This window comes from Danio rerio, chromosome 17, assembly GCF_052040795.2.
Source record: "Danio rerio strain M-AB ecotype USA chromosome 17, GRCz13ab, whole genome shotgun sequence".
In the NCBI taxonomy this organism is placed as follows: Eukaryota; Metazoa; Chordata; class Actinopteri; order Cypriniformes; family Danionidae; genus Danio; species Danio rerio.
This window is the reverse complement of record NC_141037.1, coordinates 8,713,037-8,731,236: the sequence shown is the minus strand read 5'-3', so window position 1 is coordinate 8,731,236 and position 18,200 is coordinate 8,713,037. Positions and strand designations below refer to the sequence as shown.

The following is an 18,200-nucleotide window of genomic DNA, read 5'->3' as shown; positions in this document are numbered from 1 at the left end:
TCCAAAGAACCTTACAGTGAAAAGTCTTTAAGCTTTTTTTTTTTCTTTGTGTGAAGGACATACAATTTATTAATCTTAATCCCTCTAAGAACCAATTTTTCCACTATAAAGATCATTTTGGGCAATGAAAAGTTTGTTAAAGGTTCTTCATGAAACTATATCAATCCCAGTTCCTAGAAAACATGTTTTTTTTATATACTGTTGCTTGTTTGCTCTAATATGTGCATGTGTGTGTATACCTTGTAATCCCTACATTGTGGGAACCAAATTGCCCTCAAGATTAGCAATGCAAGACTTTTTTTTTTTGGTCCCTATGAGGAAAATGGGTGACCAGAATGGCCGAGTGGTTAAGGTGTTAGACTTAAGATCCAATGGACAGATGTCCTTGTGGGTTCAAACCCCAATTCACCCTTTATATATAGGGGTGTGTGTGTGTGTGTGTGTGTGTGTGTGTGTGTCCCAGTCCCAATTTATAGGTGCTGTTGCCTCACAACAAGAAGGTCGCTGGGTTGATCCTTGGCTAAGTTGGCATTTCTGTGTGGAGTTTGCATGTTCTCCCTGCGTTCATGTGGGTTTCCTCCGGGTGCTCTGGTTTCCCCCACAGTCCAAGGACATGCGGTACTGTAAATTGGGTAGGCTAAATTGTCCGTAGTGTATGAGTGTTTGTGGATGTTTCCCAGAGATGGGTTGTGTCTGCTGTTTAAAAACATGCTGGATAAGTTGGCGGTTCATTCTGGGGTCCGTTCTTCGTACCTCGCTTAAATGATCTAAGATGATTTGGCAGATGCTGGATCTTTTAATCTTGATAACTGATCTCTCGCTAATTTGGTTCTTCAAACAAGTTTGCGAATCAGATTAGAATGTCTGGATAAACTGATCTGAGATCGCTGTGTGTGTTGTGAAGGACAGATCTATCGATCCTCGAAATCATGATCAGCAATGCAACGATTGGCTGACGGCACAGCAGCGTAATGACATCATCTGATTAATATTCAATTATCCATGTGAGCAAAATTACATCAAATTAGCAGTAAACGGTTTGTTAAATATGACACGCAATAACCTTCCACATTTGTTGTGAGCTGCAGGCTTTACACTTTCATTTGTCAAGACAAGTGTATTCATCATGTATTTCAATGCAAATCAATGTATTTAGTTCTTCATTTAGAAAATATTTTCTTTATTATAGTAACCGTTTTTTAATCCGTGTAAAGAATAACTGGTTGTTTACAAAAGCATTTTCATATTGGTAAAGGCGTCTGCAACTTTTGTGAAGCATCAAATCACTGTCATATTAACCATCAAAACATGTTTATGACTGCATTAATGTATTATTGCTTTAAAAAAGTCACATATTGTGCATTTCTATTATACACAATTTGTACTAAAGCGATCTAAAAAGTTCATATCAATAAGTTTTCTCTTTGCACCACCAGGTGGCAATCTTTGTAGCCTACTTTTATTTCGAGGGTGCAGATTGCATACGTTTTATTAAAATGTATAACTTAATTTATTTTATTAATGACTATAACTTTATTTATATAGTTTAAAAATATGTACCATTTCCCTAAGTTTATATAACTACTACTGTAAGAAAATATCAGAATTCAGAACATACTTTCTGTATTATCTTTGCTTGAACTGAGCAGATCTAATCCTGTTTATATGAATTGAACCTGCTCCCGATCAGGTTTGACCTAGCAGAACTGTTGCTATGACAACAACTCTCGGATCAGCTTTGAAGAACGAAACGATCCTGGATCATGGCAAATCGTCAATATCCAAATCCAGCTAACTGAGTTATCCACGTACGAAGAACGGACACCAGCTGTGGCAACCCCAGATTAATAAAGGAACTAAGTTGACAAGAAAATGAATGAGGAAAACGGCTCATAAATCACACAGAAGTAAGTATTTTGAAAGTGTAAAAATGCTAAATGTTTCCTGAGAGGATTGGGTTTAGGGATAGGGGTCAGGGGCGCCTGCAGGATTTTATTCCAAGGTACACAAATCCAGCACCGCACGCCCCCTTCCGATGGCTGTTATTTCAGTATTCAAACATTAAATAATGAATGCATCAAGTGAAATAAAAACAAATATTTTTATTATAATTTAGCTAAATGCTGCTCTTTTTATCTTTGTATTTTTATCATTTTATTTTTTGTCATTTTTAATATTTTATTGTCTTCATAATTAAAGCTATCGACAAATTCCTGGTTGACATTTCAGAAAATGTTTTGCGTAGCTACCCAGCCATTAAAGATCACAGAGAAAAAACAAACAAAGAAACAAACAAACAAACAAACAAACAAACAAACAAACAAACAAACAAACAAACAAACACAGAAACATGTTACATGGCCCCATAAATGTCAAAATTATATAACTGCATTGTAAAAAAAAAAGGTGAAAATTGCTCATTTTATTTTTATAAAACATTTTATTATTTTTTTTAAATATTACCGACATTTAAGAATCCATATTTATTTTATCTATTCATTAATTTGACCTGTTTATTGGTGCATATAGGCAATAATTTAACTCATACAACAGTAAATTGGACAGCTAAAGAGCCACTAAAACTTTCAAACGAAAGTCCAAAAAAGTTAAGAAAGACTTGATTTTCTCCATTGATGGCCGACGTCACAACACACCGTAACCGTCCTTCAGGTGCTAGAGCTGGCATTAAATTACAAATCAAGCCGTCTGGCTTGACTAAGGGCCTACTGAAGTGCGCTGAATCAGGCTCAAGCACGGTTCACTTGGCCGGCCATGGCCCAGTTGGAAGAGGTGTGCCTGAGCCCGGTTCACTAGGGCTTTGGCACGGTACGCTTGTGTGTGAGTGCAAAACGCGCCAAAGCCCGAAACTGAAAGCGAGACGTGACTTTTAAGGGGCTTTTTCATATGGATTTATTAATCATTCTTACTGTTTAGTGAACGCAAACTGCCGTAGTTTATTAAAGACGAGAACTCCTCACTGCACGGCAGCTGCGCGGCTTCAGCAGACCTCCTCATTCCGGCAGCACGAGAGCTTTATGATTGTTTTTGAGCGCCAAAAGTGGCGGATCTGTTCGGCGAAATATCTGACTGCGTGTCCCCGCATCCCTAAGGACTGTTTGGCGAAATATTTGACTGCATGTCACTGCATAACAAATCGCAGCAGCGATGACGTAAGCGTGCCGAGGCCCATTTGTGGTGTGAGCGCGGGCCATCGGGGGAGACAGGAGGGGGGACAAGCGTGCTTTGGCCCGGTTCGAGGCAACTGTACCTAGTGTGAGTACGGCCTAAAGTGCAGTTATTTCCTTGTTGTTCAAAGAGTCTGAAAGTTCGTGTTTCATGGATATAGGATGTATAGGATTGTGGACATCGATGATGTTAAGCGTGTCTTTATTCGATGCGCATCAGAATAAAAGTCTTTCAGCGGTGCATGCAGCTGTTGGTAAAGTTCACTCCCGGATCAGAGCGAGTTTTTGTGCTACCAAATATAGCGATGCATGCAATAAACTCACATTCAGTCAGTCGAAGTAAAGGTCTCATTGCCTAGGACAGGGGTCACCAATCTCGGTCCTGGAGGGCAGGTGTCTCTGCAGGGTTTAGCTCCAACTTGCCTCAACACACCTGCCTGGGTGTTTCAAGTATACCTAGTAAGACCTTGATTAGCTTGTTCAGGTGTGTTTGATTAGGGTTGACGCTAAAATCTGCAGGACGCCGGCCCTTCAGGAACAAGATTGGTGACCACTGTCCTAGGATGTCAATCACAATAATCAAGCTCTAGCCACGAATAAAATAATAGGCTATTTTATTATTTTAAGATTTTAGACGACGAGTTAGTATTTGTATTATACATGGTTATATCTAAGTCAATAAAATGATAACTTTAATAAATACCATATCTTCGTAAGAATGTGCTGGGCCAGTGATTCTCTGCCAGAGACTGCTGTTTAAAACCCTTTTCAAAACTGTACGGTTTACACCTGTATCAATGTTTTTAATTCAAATGTAGTGTAGTTCACTTGTGGATGTCTGATAACTAGCGCGCTCCCGCTGAACCAGCTGTGGTAGCTTGGCAACAGAGCCGCGACGTCAACACACAGAATCTGTCAGCAAAGTTCAGCATGGTTGTCTCCGTGCGGAGAATTCCAGGCTGAGAACGGTTTGTAATCGTGACGCGCCGTTCCAAGCTCAGTAAAGAAACAACCATGACCGTACGGAAGTGTTTTTAAAACAATTTGGCACGATAGTGGAAAAGCAGGCAGCTGTAGTGTATACTGTTTAATAATCAATTTAAATGATGTCACAAATAAATAAATAAAAAGCGGCATTAATTCCTGTCCTCCCATGGTAGGTACGCACAGTGCGTACAGCCGTACGGCTGCAGGCGCCACTGGTAGGGGTAACTAATAACACATTTAACCTCTTGCCAACAGGGAAAACCACCAACAATGAAGAACGCATCATTACATGGTGTCAAGGCTTTGCACTCAAAAATTGTCATTATAATGGAAGTCAATGGGGCAAAATAAGCCCCTGACACAACGAAAGGGTAGTCAGTTTAAACCATACACAAGAGTTAAAGGTTCTTTATAGAACTACTGATTACAGAAATAGACTTATATCCCCTTTTGTCATTCTCCTGCAAAAAAAGACATTTGGAAAGCATCCAATATTTATTAAGTACAATTTGCAAAGGTTGCAGTTTGGTTATATAAGTCTGTATAATGCGGTCTAGTAGTGAGGATGCTCTGTGCTCTCCTCAAACCTCTCTCTCCCTCTCTCTGCCACTCACTCAGACTCTCGTTCTCCCGCCCAGCATCATCTCTTCCACACGGGGAGTTTTTGCTGACAAGGAAACAAGCTTTTTCACCGTAGCTCAACTTACAATTTCCATGCTTCTGAATCAATCCTCTCTCTTTATCATTCAATATCACGTTGAAAATTACAGGACGAGTCTGAAGACGGGACATCTCTTGGGTCTAATTGTTTTGGAAAGGCGTTTGTTCTACTTTACGCTTGCATAAGAAGTTGTTGGACATGCTGTTTGAGTATTTGGATGCACTTTCTAAGCCTAGATGAACTGTGAAAACCTCAGGAGTGGCGATTCTTTACCATGAGAGTCCTAGACAAGCCCAGCAGTCTGAAGATAATGGCTATGGTGAGATCTTCACTGCAGAAAGTCATGCTTTTTTTACAGCACATCCAAAGAATGGCTGTCACCTCACCACGCTATCAGAAACTGTGCAAGGTAAAAGAGCGCTTTACACTGAATTACGGCATTGCATTCAGATCTACACTATAGACAGTTTTTGTTTTGTTTTCCAGCTCAAATACCTAAAGTCAAGACAGATTCAGGCTACTGTTGAATTTAAATCAAATTAGAAAGTAAGATGAATGTTTTCTGAGTAATTTTAAAGGAATAGTTCTTCCAGAAATTATTTCATAAAAAAGGCACGTGGTTTCAAGTCTTGAGTTTCTCTATTTTACGTTCAGCACAAAAAAAGGTATTTTGAAAAATGTTGGATTTCTTTTGTTACATCCATAGTACGAAAAGAGAAATATATGGATGTCAATGGCTATGTGATTCAATGGATTTACTCTTATTTTTTAAGGTAAGTGGTTGCAGACAATTCATTTGGGATTAAGGTTGCAACATAGGCTCATTCTGAAAAACGTAGCCCTATATACATTACTGGAGATCGCTAATTATATAGCCAGAAGTACGTATGGCTGCATTTCATCTTTAAAATGAACACTACGGGGCGGCATGTAGGGGCGCCTGTTACAATCCTGTTTGTCTTGTCTCACCTGTTTTTTTTTCTGTTTTGCTTAGAACACACCTAATTGGCCACTTCCAGCTTGCTTGTTCCTGATTAGCCTACAGTGTTTTAAAAAGCCATGACACATGACACCACTTCCTTGGCAGCCATCTTGTTTTTGGTCACTTCCTGTTGTTTTATTGAAACGATTGTATGTGGTATAGTGCAGAGTTGTTGTTTTTTGGATGAGTTAAGACTTAGATTATATTGAGATTTGTGAGTACTGTTTGTTTTGTGTGACTTCTGAGATTATATTGAGAATTGTGAGTACTGTTTGTTTTGTGTGACTTCTGAGATTATATTGAGAATTGTGAGTACTGTTTGTTTTGTGTGACTTCTGAGATTATATTGAGAATTGTGAGTACTGTTTGTTTTGTGTGACTTCTGAGATTATATTGAGAATTGTGAGTACTGTTTGTTTTGTGTGACTTCTGAGATTATATTGAGAATTGTGAGTACTGTTTGTTTTAGTGTTTGCTTTGTTTATGATATTTTGTTCCACTGGCTTGTTTGACCTTTGCTGCCTGCTGACATTGATTTTGGATTGTCTTTCAAATAAGGTTTTCTTTTTTTTTATAAATTGACTGTAAATAGTGTATTGGGATAGTAAGGAGTTTGACGCCATTTTCTTTGTAAAACCTTTTGACCTCTGTTTTTGTGTTAGGTAGTTAGGGTAGAGAATTGTACTTTCTTTTCTTTTCGATCACGTAAGTTAGAGATTTAACATAAATTTTAAAAAGGCCATATTTTGGCCTTGTCAGCTCCCGAATTCAAACCCCAATAAGTCATTGAATTCATTTTTGTTGTCTTGTCTTTCATGTTGTGCACCATCCCTAGACGGTGCGTAACAGCGCCGCTAGGGGGAATGGAGTTAGAATGATTCTAATGCCATTTTGGAGCCCTTTTGTCCATGACACCACCCCCCTCCTCTTCACTTTTGGACTTTCATATGCGACCTCCAACCACCCAATCCCCTACACTCGCCATGCTGCCCTGCTCTTCACTTTTGTCCATGACACTGTCAGAATGTTGTCTTATGGACCATACCGGCCAGCAGCTCCCCTGGTGGTATGACACCATTCCTTTTCGCGCTTACCATCTGACTGCTTTCCCACTGTTATCACCTTGTTCAGTGGCTCGCTGGATACGTTGACGGACTTGAGACGCAGGGAAGAGATGACCATGAGGATTGCTACAGGGTAAAGTTTGAGTCTGGTGAACAACAGTTCCAGAAAGCGGGTAAAACAAAAGCCAAAAACTAAAATAAACAAGTAATTAACAGGGTGAGAATGTGGTAAAAATCAGGCGAGGGCTTTGCTTTTTCTGGATTACTTTTTAAAACTGTTTGTTGGGTTTAGGAAAGTGGGTGGGCGCTGACCAATCGGTGCTTTTGAAAACAAAATTGGTTGGGTTTAGGGAAGGAAGAGGGTGGGTCAGTCGATCAGTCAGTCAGTCAGTCAGTCGACAGCAACCTCTGGTGGATTTACGCGAGAAGAGCACTTGAAAGAGAAATTTGACATCTGAAGAAGCGTACACAGTGGCCTCTTGTGGATTTAAATGAGAGCAGGTGCAAATGGCACTCGAGAGAGAAATTTAAGTTCTGAAAAAGCATACACAGTGGCCTCTTGTGGATTCACAAAAACAAAAAGTGCAAAAAAAGTACGCCCAGGGACGTATTTGGCGCTCTCCAGAAATGTATATAGGGGTACGTTTTCAGAATAAGCCTGAGTTGGTTTGCTAATTTTAGTAAATGCAATAAATCATTGTTTTCAGTGTATCAGTTTACAGTTTTTAGAATGAATGAATTTATTTATTTAACAGAGACATGCACAAAAATTACATTTACCTCAAAAAGGATAGATGCATTGTGCCAGATTGTAGCAGGATTGCTTTTTTTCATCTGCAGTCCCTGGACAGGTACAAATAAAACAATAATAATCAATTAATTTAAAAGTCAGTTTAAAACAAACAGGCATATTCACATATGAACTAAAACACTGACAAATCAAAAATATTTCACTCAGTATGTACAAATTTAATTTGACAAAAACCACCTTATTGAACATGGGATTATTTCTGTTGGGAGAGAAATCCATAGATTGGTGGCTTTATAAATGAACGAAGATTGAGGTTTTACATCTAGGGACAATACATTCCCCTTACCACAAAGCGTGTCATTCACGATGTTTTCTCCAAAGTGGAAATTAAAAATCTTTTATTGAAGGAGCCGAAAGACTGTGAACAATAAAACAAATATTAAAATATTTAATAATATTATTAAAACTTAAGAGACTATGTTTTTTAAAGATATTACAGTGATGGTACAACCAAGGCTTTTTATCATGAATTTTAAGTGCTCTCTTGTATAATTATTCCAATGGTGTTGATCCAAAGATGATTTACATGCCTGAGACCAGCTCATTATACAGTACAACAAATGTGGAACAATCATGTTGTTTAAATACATACCAAAGGTCTCTCTAATTATATGTATAATATTTATTAGATTGAATCTCAGTGTGGTAGCAGGCTTTTTAAGATTGAGTTTTAAAATTAATGTTTGGGTCCAATGTGATATCTAAATATTTGAATTCAGTGACATTTGTAATACTTTGCCCATTTACATGTCTTTTTGATAGAAACCCAAACATTATTTAATAAACAATATCAGAATTATCATATTTGGGTGAACTATCCCTTTAAGCCTAAAAATTTAAACATAAGTCTGCAATTGGAATATGGCATATATAAACTTCACCTGCTGATTTTTTCTGTCCTCACTGAAAGATATTAACTAGATTCATTTTTCAGATAACAAGATTTAATATCTCTTGTCGTTTAGTTCATATTTTGATATATGAATGCCTTTACTGGGAAGCAAGATAAATATATTACACCATTTAATTGTTTTAGGAGGAATGAGATGAAATCCAGTTTTAATATGAAACGATTTTGCAAAAAAAGATGCATGATTCATTTATGGCCAAACAATAAAGCAGCAGTTCATGGACTGTAATGAGAACGACATTGGTTATTTATAGAGAACATTCCCCTGGTATAATCCCAAACCATTTCTCATGAAATATACACGAATTTGCACATTAACCTCATGAAAGGTACTGGATACTTTGGCAATATTCTTTTTAAAACCAAGCGGGAATTTACATTTACATTACATTTACATTTAGTCATTTAGCAGACGCTTTTATCCAAAGCGACTTACAAATGAGGACAAGGAAGCAACTTACACAACTAAGAGCAACAATGAATAAGTGCTATAGGCAAGTTTTAGGTCTGTAAAGTCTAAGAAGGAAAGTATTAGTAGTATTAGTAATTTTTTTTTTTGTGTACAGTTAGTGTGATATTCAGAGGCAATTGCAGATTAGGAAGTGAAGTGGAGACTAAATAGTTGAGTTTTTAGGCGTTTCTTGAAAATAGCGAGTGACTCTGCCGTTCTGATGCAGTTAGGGAGTTAGCGTGAGCGTTCACGAAAGTGATTTCTTCCCTCTTTGGGATGGAACCACGAGGCGACGTTCATTCAAGGAACGCAAGTTTCTGGAGGGCACATAGATCTGCAGAAGTGAGAGCAGATAAGAAGGAGCAAGGCCAGAAGTCACTTTGTAGGCAAACATTAGAGCTTTGAATTTGATGCGAGCAGCAACTGGCAGTCAGTGCAAACGGACTAGCAGCGGAGTGACATGTGCTCGTTTAGGTTCATTGAAGACCACTCGTGCTGCTGCGTTCTGGAGCAGCTGAAGAGGCTTGACAGAGTTAGCTGGAAGCCCGGCTAGTAGAGAGTTACAGTAATCCAGTTTGGAGAGAACAAGAGCTTGAACAAGGAGTTGAGCTGCATGTTCAGATAAGAAGGGTCGGATCTTTCTGATGTTATAGAGTGCAAATCTGCACGATCGAGCAGTTCTAGAAATGTGGTCAGAGAAGTTTAGTTGGTCATCAATCGTTACTCCAAGGCTTTTCACCATTTTGGATGCAGTAATGGTTGCCCCATCCATCTGGACTGAAAAGTTATGGTGTAGAGTCGGGTTGGCAGAAACTACAAGCATTTCCGTTTTTGCGAGGTTCAGCTGGAGATGATGATCTTTCATCCAGTGTGAAATATCCAACAGGCAGGCTGAGATGCGAGCTGGAACCGAGGGATTTACTTTAAAAGGATATCAATCATTAGATCTTGTGTACAGTGTTTTTCCCACTCAGACACTCTGATTTTTCCCAACAGGTTGAAGTGATTTATACAGGGATGCAAGTGCCATCTTGTCTGTGAGGTGCCAAAAACATTAGACATTTATGAACTTCTTAATGTGCCTAAAACAGCGTGCCAATCTCTGATCCGGGCTAAAAGCAAACAGACTTACTGCTTATCTCAAAGATGTTGCAATCTGAGTTCCTGGATTCTTTTCAGAAATATGGTCATGTGAGATACAAAGTTTTGTCTCTTGTGCTGGAAATTCTAAACCATTTAAACTTTTTGACATGGTGCATCATCTACAACGTGACTGACATTTTTGGAAGAAATGGACACTTCAAATTCACTTTAAAGCAGCTATTTTTAATTGCAACCATGAGCTATTGCATTGAAAATATGCACAGTTAATAATGGTGGATCTTAAACCCAACGCTAAACCACTAGGCTGTCACTAGATTGGCATAAACAGTATTATGATATTATGGTAACACGTAGGTTTAAGTAACAATTCTCTATTGAGTAGTGGCTTATTACCTGCCTGTTATTAAGAAATTGGCTGTTTATTAGAACTTATAAAGTATATTTTCTGCTAGACCTTATTCTGCATCCCCAGCCTAATATCTAATCTTACTATTATAATAATTATAAATAAGCATAATAAAAGTGTATTGATGCAAAAGTCATAGTTAAAGGTTTATTAATAGCAAGAATTGTACTTTAAAATAATGTGTGACTGATACTGGCTGCCATCTTTTTTTGCATTGAGCATGGAAGGAGTTGCACCTTACCTTTGAGATAAATCCAAGAGGAGGCAATGCACTTTGCACTGAAACACAAGTATTAACAAATCAAAAGAGCATACTGTAATATCATTGTAGGCTTCAGCACAAGCCATTTTTAATGCATTTCATTTATTGATATTCTTTCAATATATATGCATTTCTGGCATTTATGTAGGTAGTCCTGAAGATTTGCCATCCAAAGTCTAATCAATTACAAAGAAATTGTTATTTCAGCAATATGCAGTCTTCGTTCAAAGATGCTGATTATGTAAACAAGTTTATATCAGTTCCACTGAAAACTTACCAGGAGTGGGGTTCGAACCCACGAGGACATCTGTCCATTGGATTTTAAGTCCAACGCCTTAACCACTCGGCCACCCTGGTCGTTCAAAGACAAGCTTAATGCACTTGGATACTCCCTAAAGTGGCCATAAAGTCCATAAAGAGCAAGCTAACCTATATGTTTTATCTCATAGATAAGATACTGCTTCTAATGACAGATACAGTAACACATTTGACATCTTTATTACACTCAAAAAATGATTATCTTTTGACTCAAAATGCATTGAATGGCATGTCCAAGTCACATACAGGTAGGCCCAAATGTGTTTAAATTGAATCTAATTAATCACAAAGGGTGGTGCAGTGGCTGTCGCCTCACAGCAAGAAGGTTGCTGGTTTAAGCCTCAGCTGAGTCAGTTGACATTTCTAAGTCATGTTCTCCCATGAAGTCCAAAGACATGTGCTATAGGTGAATTAGGTAAGCTAAATTGTCTTTAGTGTAGCGTCTATGGGTGTTTCCCACGTTCACAGCTGGAAGGACATCTGCTGTTGTTAGTGGTTTATTCTGCTGTGGTGACCACTGATTAATAAAGCAGCTAAGCTGAAAATAAATGAATGAGTTCATCACAAATTAGTCTAATTAACTAAATTTCTATTAGTAAATATTTTTTAAATAAGAGCTTTAATTTAATATATTACATTTAAACAGACATAATTTGATTAAACGTGAAAAGCATTAAATACACATCCCCAAAATGTAGATTTAAAAATTGATTGTTGTCTGTGCCAATAGCCTAGTGGTTAAATGTGCCAATATATGATCCCATGGTGTTCACGGTGACCAGAGTTCAATTCCTGACTCGTGGTCGACCCTTCCTCTCTCTGTTCCCAACTAGTTTCTGTCAATTCTCAGCACCATTCCATACATTAAAGGTTAAAACCCATACATTTTTTAAAATAAATGTATTTTATTACATACATATTTAGGGCTACGACTATGCTTAATTTTATTATTTATATTTTTGTTGCTTGTTCAAACTACTTATTTAAAATGTGCTGAATTATCACAATTCTGAAGTTTTTTAGGGGGACAACTCAATTGCTTTACGTTCAATCCTATTCAATATGTAAAAGCAATTAGGCTAACTTAATCGATTTGTGCTGCGACAACTAGAAGGATTTGTGTGAAACCCAGTCTTTTTTACAGTGTAAAGAATTAGTACAAAAAGTATCCCTAAAATATGAACATATTCCAAAAATCTCATTGAAAACTGTACGTTTCAGAAGCTCTTAGCATGCTAGTTGCTTTGTCATTCTAATTGTTGAAAAGATTTCCTGAGAATCACTCTGATTGCAGGCGTTCTGCTGTTTTGGTTGTCCAAAAAGAGCCAGTTTTTGATTCAGATGTGAGACTGACAATAATGGAAGCCATCATACAGTACCTGCATCGCTTCAGCATGTTCGTATATGCTCCATCAACTTGAATGATTCATAAAGCTGGTACTTACTAATTCGTTTTGAATGATTCACTAAAAGAGTCGGCTCACAAGAGTCAGTTACGTCGTAACAGGAACTATCGATCAGACGGCGTTATCTTCCCTTAAGTAAAGATTAACTACTCTGTCAAAAATTAACAAATATTTGCCGTTAAAATGAGAAGGTTAACTGTAATTATCATACAATGTGTATTGAGTTGTTTTGATTGTTTCACCAACACCCGGAGAAGATGGTTTTGCTGGCTCCTTCCCACGAGTGATTCAAACCTACAGGCTAAGCTAAACAAAGCATCGTGACGGTTACTACTAATTCTCAGATTCTCATTAGATTGCTAATCAATCCTTTATAGTATACATTATACTTTTAAAAACAAGTAGGCTAACATTATAATGTTCTATAAAGTTGTAATCCAATTACCCAATAAATTATATTTTTTAATGCTTACCCCCGCCCCAAACCTAACAGTACTGTAAAAAATATTAATTATTGTCACACGTTGTATAACCATTCTCGCTATTAACAAATCATAAACTGTGACTTTTGTATTATTAAACTCATCGTTTGTTTTTTAGTAATAATAGCTAAGTTAGTAAGATCATGCATAAGTAATCCAAAACAACAACAACATCTTTATATTAGGCAGGTAGGCCTATAGTTGAAGTCAGAATTATTAGCCCCCCTTTTAATTTTTTTATTTCTTTTTAAATGTTTCCCAAATAAAGTTTAATAGAGCAAGGAAATTTTCACAGTGTGTCTTAAAAATAAACAGGAGGGCTAATTATTCAGGGGCTAATAATTCTTATTTCAACTGTATATATAAACTACTAGTAATTAGTGAGAATTGGTACTAAAACCAACGTGTTACCAACATCTTATGCAGTAATAATGATGTCAAATGTCATTTTGCTTCATACTCCCCAGCTCTAGCTGATTAGATAACGACGGATAGGCATTTTAATGAATCCCAGCATAATAATAAGCAAAGTCTGCCTGTTCTGTCTCTGTTTGATGTCTTTCTTTCGGCTGTATATCATCACTGCGGCCCTAAATGAGAGAAAGAGATTCAGTTCCTCTGATATACAAGTCATTATATGTCTGTGGAGGACTGCCACCATAAATGAACATTTTATAGGCAGGAATTACAGCAGTCTGTTGATGTCAGGCGAGAAAACCGCTGTTTGCGGTAATGCTTTATAGTTAAGTGTGTTTTTGGATAACTTTTTGGATGGCTTGTCACATAATTTTCCAGACTTTGTCCTCCTGCATTAAACAGCTATTGAAGCGGTGCTATCTGACGCTATTTATAGGCCACAAAGAACAAGCAGAAGATCACTTAATCAGAGTCCATTGAGATTTGAGATATTTGCTGCAAATTCTGCCTCGTGCCTGCTGTTATTTCTCCTCAGGACATTCAGACAGATGTTGACACCCAGACTGATCTTTCGAAAAGGGCTCTGGGGGGTCAGATCCTGAATACCAAAACACAAGAGCTTGATAAGTTTGCCGAAATGAACCACGTAGCCTCGAGAAGGTCTGTGCAATAAATCCAGCAAGATAAACAAATAAATATCTCAACCACTGGAACACAACGGCCAGAGCTTTCCTTCAAATTGACTTGTTTTTTCAGGGAGCGTTTGGAGGCTGGTGTGGAAAAATGGACTGGACTCATAGCCGTCCTTCAAGAGCTTTGGTTTTGGGTAAAGCTGAAAGATGAGGAACTGACACGGCAAAGGCCAATGGGAGAAGTTGTACATACTTTACTGCAGAAACAACGCTACCGGACGGTCAACTCACAGGTAAGAGGTGTGCGATATTGACAGCAACAAGTCAAATCTTGATGTTTCTGTTTTTTTTTTTTTTCTACAGCATATTAAATATATATATATATATATATATATATATATATATATATATATATATATATATATATATATATATATATATATATATATATATATATAATTTCCTAAGTGTGTGGTTTGGCTGGTTTAGTTCTGTCAAAAATAAATATATCTACCCTAATCCTAAATATAGCATAATTCTAACTCCATTTGAATAAAATTAATTTAACTTTCAGTGCATTTGGACTTTCAATATTTGATTGTGTTAGTTGTTTACAATGACAGACATGATAATATCAGCTCGAACAATCTTTTTTTTTTTTAATGAAAAAACCTTCATACAAACACTGAAAACCCTAATAAGTTGACTAAACTAAATTAATTGAGGAAACTCGTTGCATCAGTTTAATTGAGTAATGGGGTCTCACAAAACTTGCTTATTTAATTTTATTTAACTTGCCGGTTTTGTAAACTATACTTAAATTGTTCAGTTCACCAAACTTAGTACTAATCAGGTTGGATGGGAAGCGACGGTGTACAGCCATTTTCAGATCTCTCCAGATATGTTCAATAGGATTTAGGTCTGGGCTTTGGCTGGGCCACCCAAAGACATTCATCAAGTTGTTGTGAAGCCACTCCATTGATATTTCGGCGGTGTGCTTTGGTTCATTGTCCTGCTGGAAGATGAACCGTCGCCCCAGTCTGAGATCAAGAGCACTCTGAAGCAAGTTTTCATTCAGGATGTCTCTGTACATTGCTGCATTCATCTTTCCCTCTATCCTGACTAGTCTTCCAGTTCATTCTGCTAAAAAACATCCCCACAGCATGATGCTGCCACAGGGATGGACTGGGACAAAAATTCAGCTCTGGCACTATAGCCACACCAGCCCACATTACCATACGTACTGTTTGTTTGACATTCTTGCCAGATTTTGATTATGTCCGCGTAATCTTTGATTGAGTCAGCCCCTCTCGAAACTATCACCGATTGGGCCAAATGCTTAACATTTACTATTATTATTACTATTATTACCATCATCAACGTCATCATAATATTCACGTTACACGAGATAAAAGCTGCCTGCATGTAAAAACAATACATATAAAAAATAATAATAAAATAAAAAAAAATAAAAAAAAACTGACTGGCCCACATTTAAAGGGTCACGAAACACCAAAACACATTTTTTGAGCTGTTGACAGCCGTATATGTGTCCCACACTGCTAAAAACACTATTAGGACACCTATATTTCACTAAAAAGTGTAAATTGGTTGTTTTTGCGGTTTTTTAAGCAAATTCGTACTTCCTGTTTGAAACGAATTTTTGAAGCTGCGTCACGGTCATGACATAATAGCGTTGTATTCCAGCGTGCAGACTGGACGTCTGTGCCAGAGTGAGTCTTATTACGTCTTACAGTGTGATGCATTAATGCATGAGTAAGGCTTGGTTCAAACCAATCAGCGCGCTCTACTGTGCAACTTCATTAATATTCATTTGTGTCACCGTGCTTACACCACAAAGACGCCACGTTGTGTTGGCAAAACAAGCGTGAAGTGTTGCTTTTATAGTTTTTATAGTTAAGTTTTGTTTTCATTTTCTCTCTGTGAGAGCTTATCTGGATCACGTGTGGATTACAGTGTACGCGATGCTCGACAACAATAACTTACGTGTCTAAGGGGGATTATTGTTTACCTGAGAGCTGTTCTCATCTGCAAACGCTGAAATCTGGATTCGCTTGTAGTATTCTCTTCATAAAGACGCGGCTCTAGTTGCTGGTGATTGTCCTGTCTCTACAGATTTGGTAAGTGAGCGACCAGCGCTCTTTGTTTATTCAGTTTGTTCGTATCGAATTAAGTTAACTATTGCACTGAGTGCAAACATAGCACCGCATTTTGTGACCGGAATAACACACGCGGCTTTCTGACACTACCTGCCGTGTGAATCTAAGTTTCCGGGAAATGCGGAGTTTTTTTTCGCTCATTCGCCGTGCGGTATCAAACATTGCATGAAAAATACACGCTTAGAGCAGATCCTCGAATCAAATATCTTGTTTGTCGCGAGAGGCATGAATGAATTCCCTGAATGAAAGAGCCAAACTGCAGTTAAAGTCCAACATTTAATAATTTGGCAAATAATTCGACTACAGATGTCCATGTAGGTTAAACACCATCACTTTCTCCTGTCTGTGTGTGTGTGTATTTTGACTCTGAAACTCGCGCGTGCACAAATAGACACTCACACACCATCCCACTTTAGTTCCTCCGACACTCCCCCCTAAACAGAGCTGGACACGCCCACTTTTCTGACTTTTTCCAAAGTAGAGGTGTGAAAACACCCTGCTGAAACGAGGGAGTTTCATGGCCCTTTAAAAAAATGGTCCGGCCCTTCTGGCATTTGCCAGAATTGCCAGATGGCCAGTCCGCCCCTGTGCTGCCACCACCATGTATGTGTGTGTGAGCAGTGCCTGGTTTTCTCGGAACATAATGCTTGACATTCACTCCAAAGAGTCTAATTTTAGTCTCATCAGATCAGAGAATTTTATTTCTTATGGTCTGCGAGTCCTTCAGATGCCTTTTGGCAAATTCCAGGCAGGTGGTGGCTTCTGTCTGGCTTCTCTACCACACAGGCCTGATTGGTGGATTGCTGCACAGATGGTTTTCCTTCTGTAAGGTACTTTCCACAAAAGAACACTGGAGCTCAGACAGAGTGACCTTCGGGTTATTGATCATCTCCCTGACTAAGGCTCTTCTTCCCCGATCACTCAGCTTAGATGGCCGACCAGCTCTAGAAAGAGTCCTGGTGGTTAAACATCTTCCACTTACAGATGATGGAGGCCGCTATGTTCATTAGAACTTTTAAAGCATCAGAATTTTTTTCTGTAACCTTCCCCAGCCTTGTGCCTTGAGACAATCCTGTCTCGGAGGTCTACAGAAAATTCCTTTGTCTTCATGCTTAGTTTGTGCTTTGACATGCACTGTCAACCCTGGGACCTTATATAGACAGGTGTATGCCTTTTCAAATGATGTCTAATCAACTGAATTTAACAAAGGTGAAATCCAACTAAGCTGCTAAAACATCTTAAGAATGATCAGAGGAAACAGAAAATACCTGAGCTACATTTAAAGCTAAGGCTGTGAATACTGATGTACATGTGATTTTCAGGTTATTTATTTTTAATAATTCTGCAACATATTTTCTCTTTTTCACATTGTCATAATGGGGTATTGTGTGTAGAATGTTTGGGAAATAAATTCATTTACTTTATTTTTAAATAAAGTAATTTTTATTTTGGAAAATGCTGTAACATGAAAAAATGTGGAAAAAGTGAAGCGCTATGAATACTTTCTGAATGCACTGTATCTACAAAAATAATATAAATGGTTCCCAAATTTAGTTTGAAATGGACAATTTGTCACTTAGTGTGAATCTCAGTTCTTCTGAGTGTTTTTGCAATACACATACATAATAGAATTGCTGGTGTTTGGTTTCTACTGCAAGAACTTTTCTCAGCTCCTTAAAGTCCAATACTAGAATCAGGTTCCAGATTGGTGGAGAACACCTCAGAAAAAATGGTTGTAGTTTATTGTATTGTTTATTGTATGAAACAGAGTTCCTGCTGACACATTGCACTTACTACATGAAGAGATTGTTGGGAATATTTTATGAAGTTTTCATTTAGAATAATGGAGCCTATGAATGACCTTATATTGGATCAGTTTTGTGTTCACAGAACATAATTGTACATTACTCAAGCAGTCATCCCATCTGTTATCACAAATGCT

At 37.8% G+C, this 18,200-nt stretch overlaps 1 long non-coding RNA gene, 1 other non-coding gene and 1 pseudogene across 4 annotated transcripts; 1 reads left to right on the top strand and 2 right to left on the bottom strand.

Moving 5' to 3' along the window:
* The first annotated feature begins 4,853 nt into the window (after positions 1-4,853).
* On the top strand, positions 4,854-14,293 carry utrnp (utrophin, pseudogene; annotated as a pseudogene). Its single transcript, NR_003374.1, is given in 3 exon segments — positions 4,854-5,242; positions 13,982-14,106; positions 14,203-14,293. The product of NR_003374.1 is annotated as an utrophin, pseudogene (transcript).
* Positions 6,558-12,564, bottom strand: LOC147839909 (uncharacterized). Of its 2 annotated transcripts, XR_015513038.1 has the most exons (5): positions 12,521-12,564; positions 11,101-11,215; positions 10,803-10,840; positions 6,891-7,722; positions 6,558-6,669 (listed from the first exon to the last, which is right to left on the bottom strand). It is a non-coding gene; the product is annotated as an uncharacterized LOC147839909 (long non-coding RNA). The 2 variants fall into 2 exon arrangements; XR_015513039.1 differs by lacking the exon at positions 6,558-6,669 and having other exon boundaries at positions 7,599-8,048; positions 11,101-11,175.
* On the bottom strand, positions 11,098-11,180 carry trnal-uaa (transfer RNA leucine (anticodon UAA)). The gene has a single exon. It is a non-coding gene; the product is annotated as a tRNA-Leu (tRNA).
* Positions 14,294-18,200: the final 3,907 nt, after the last annotated feature.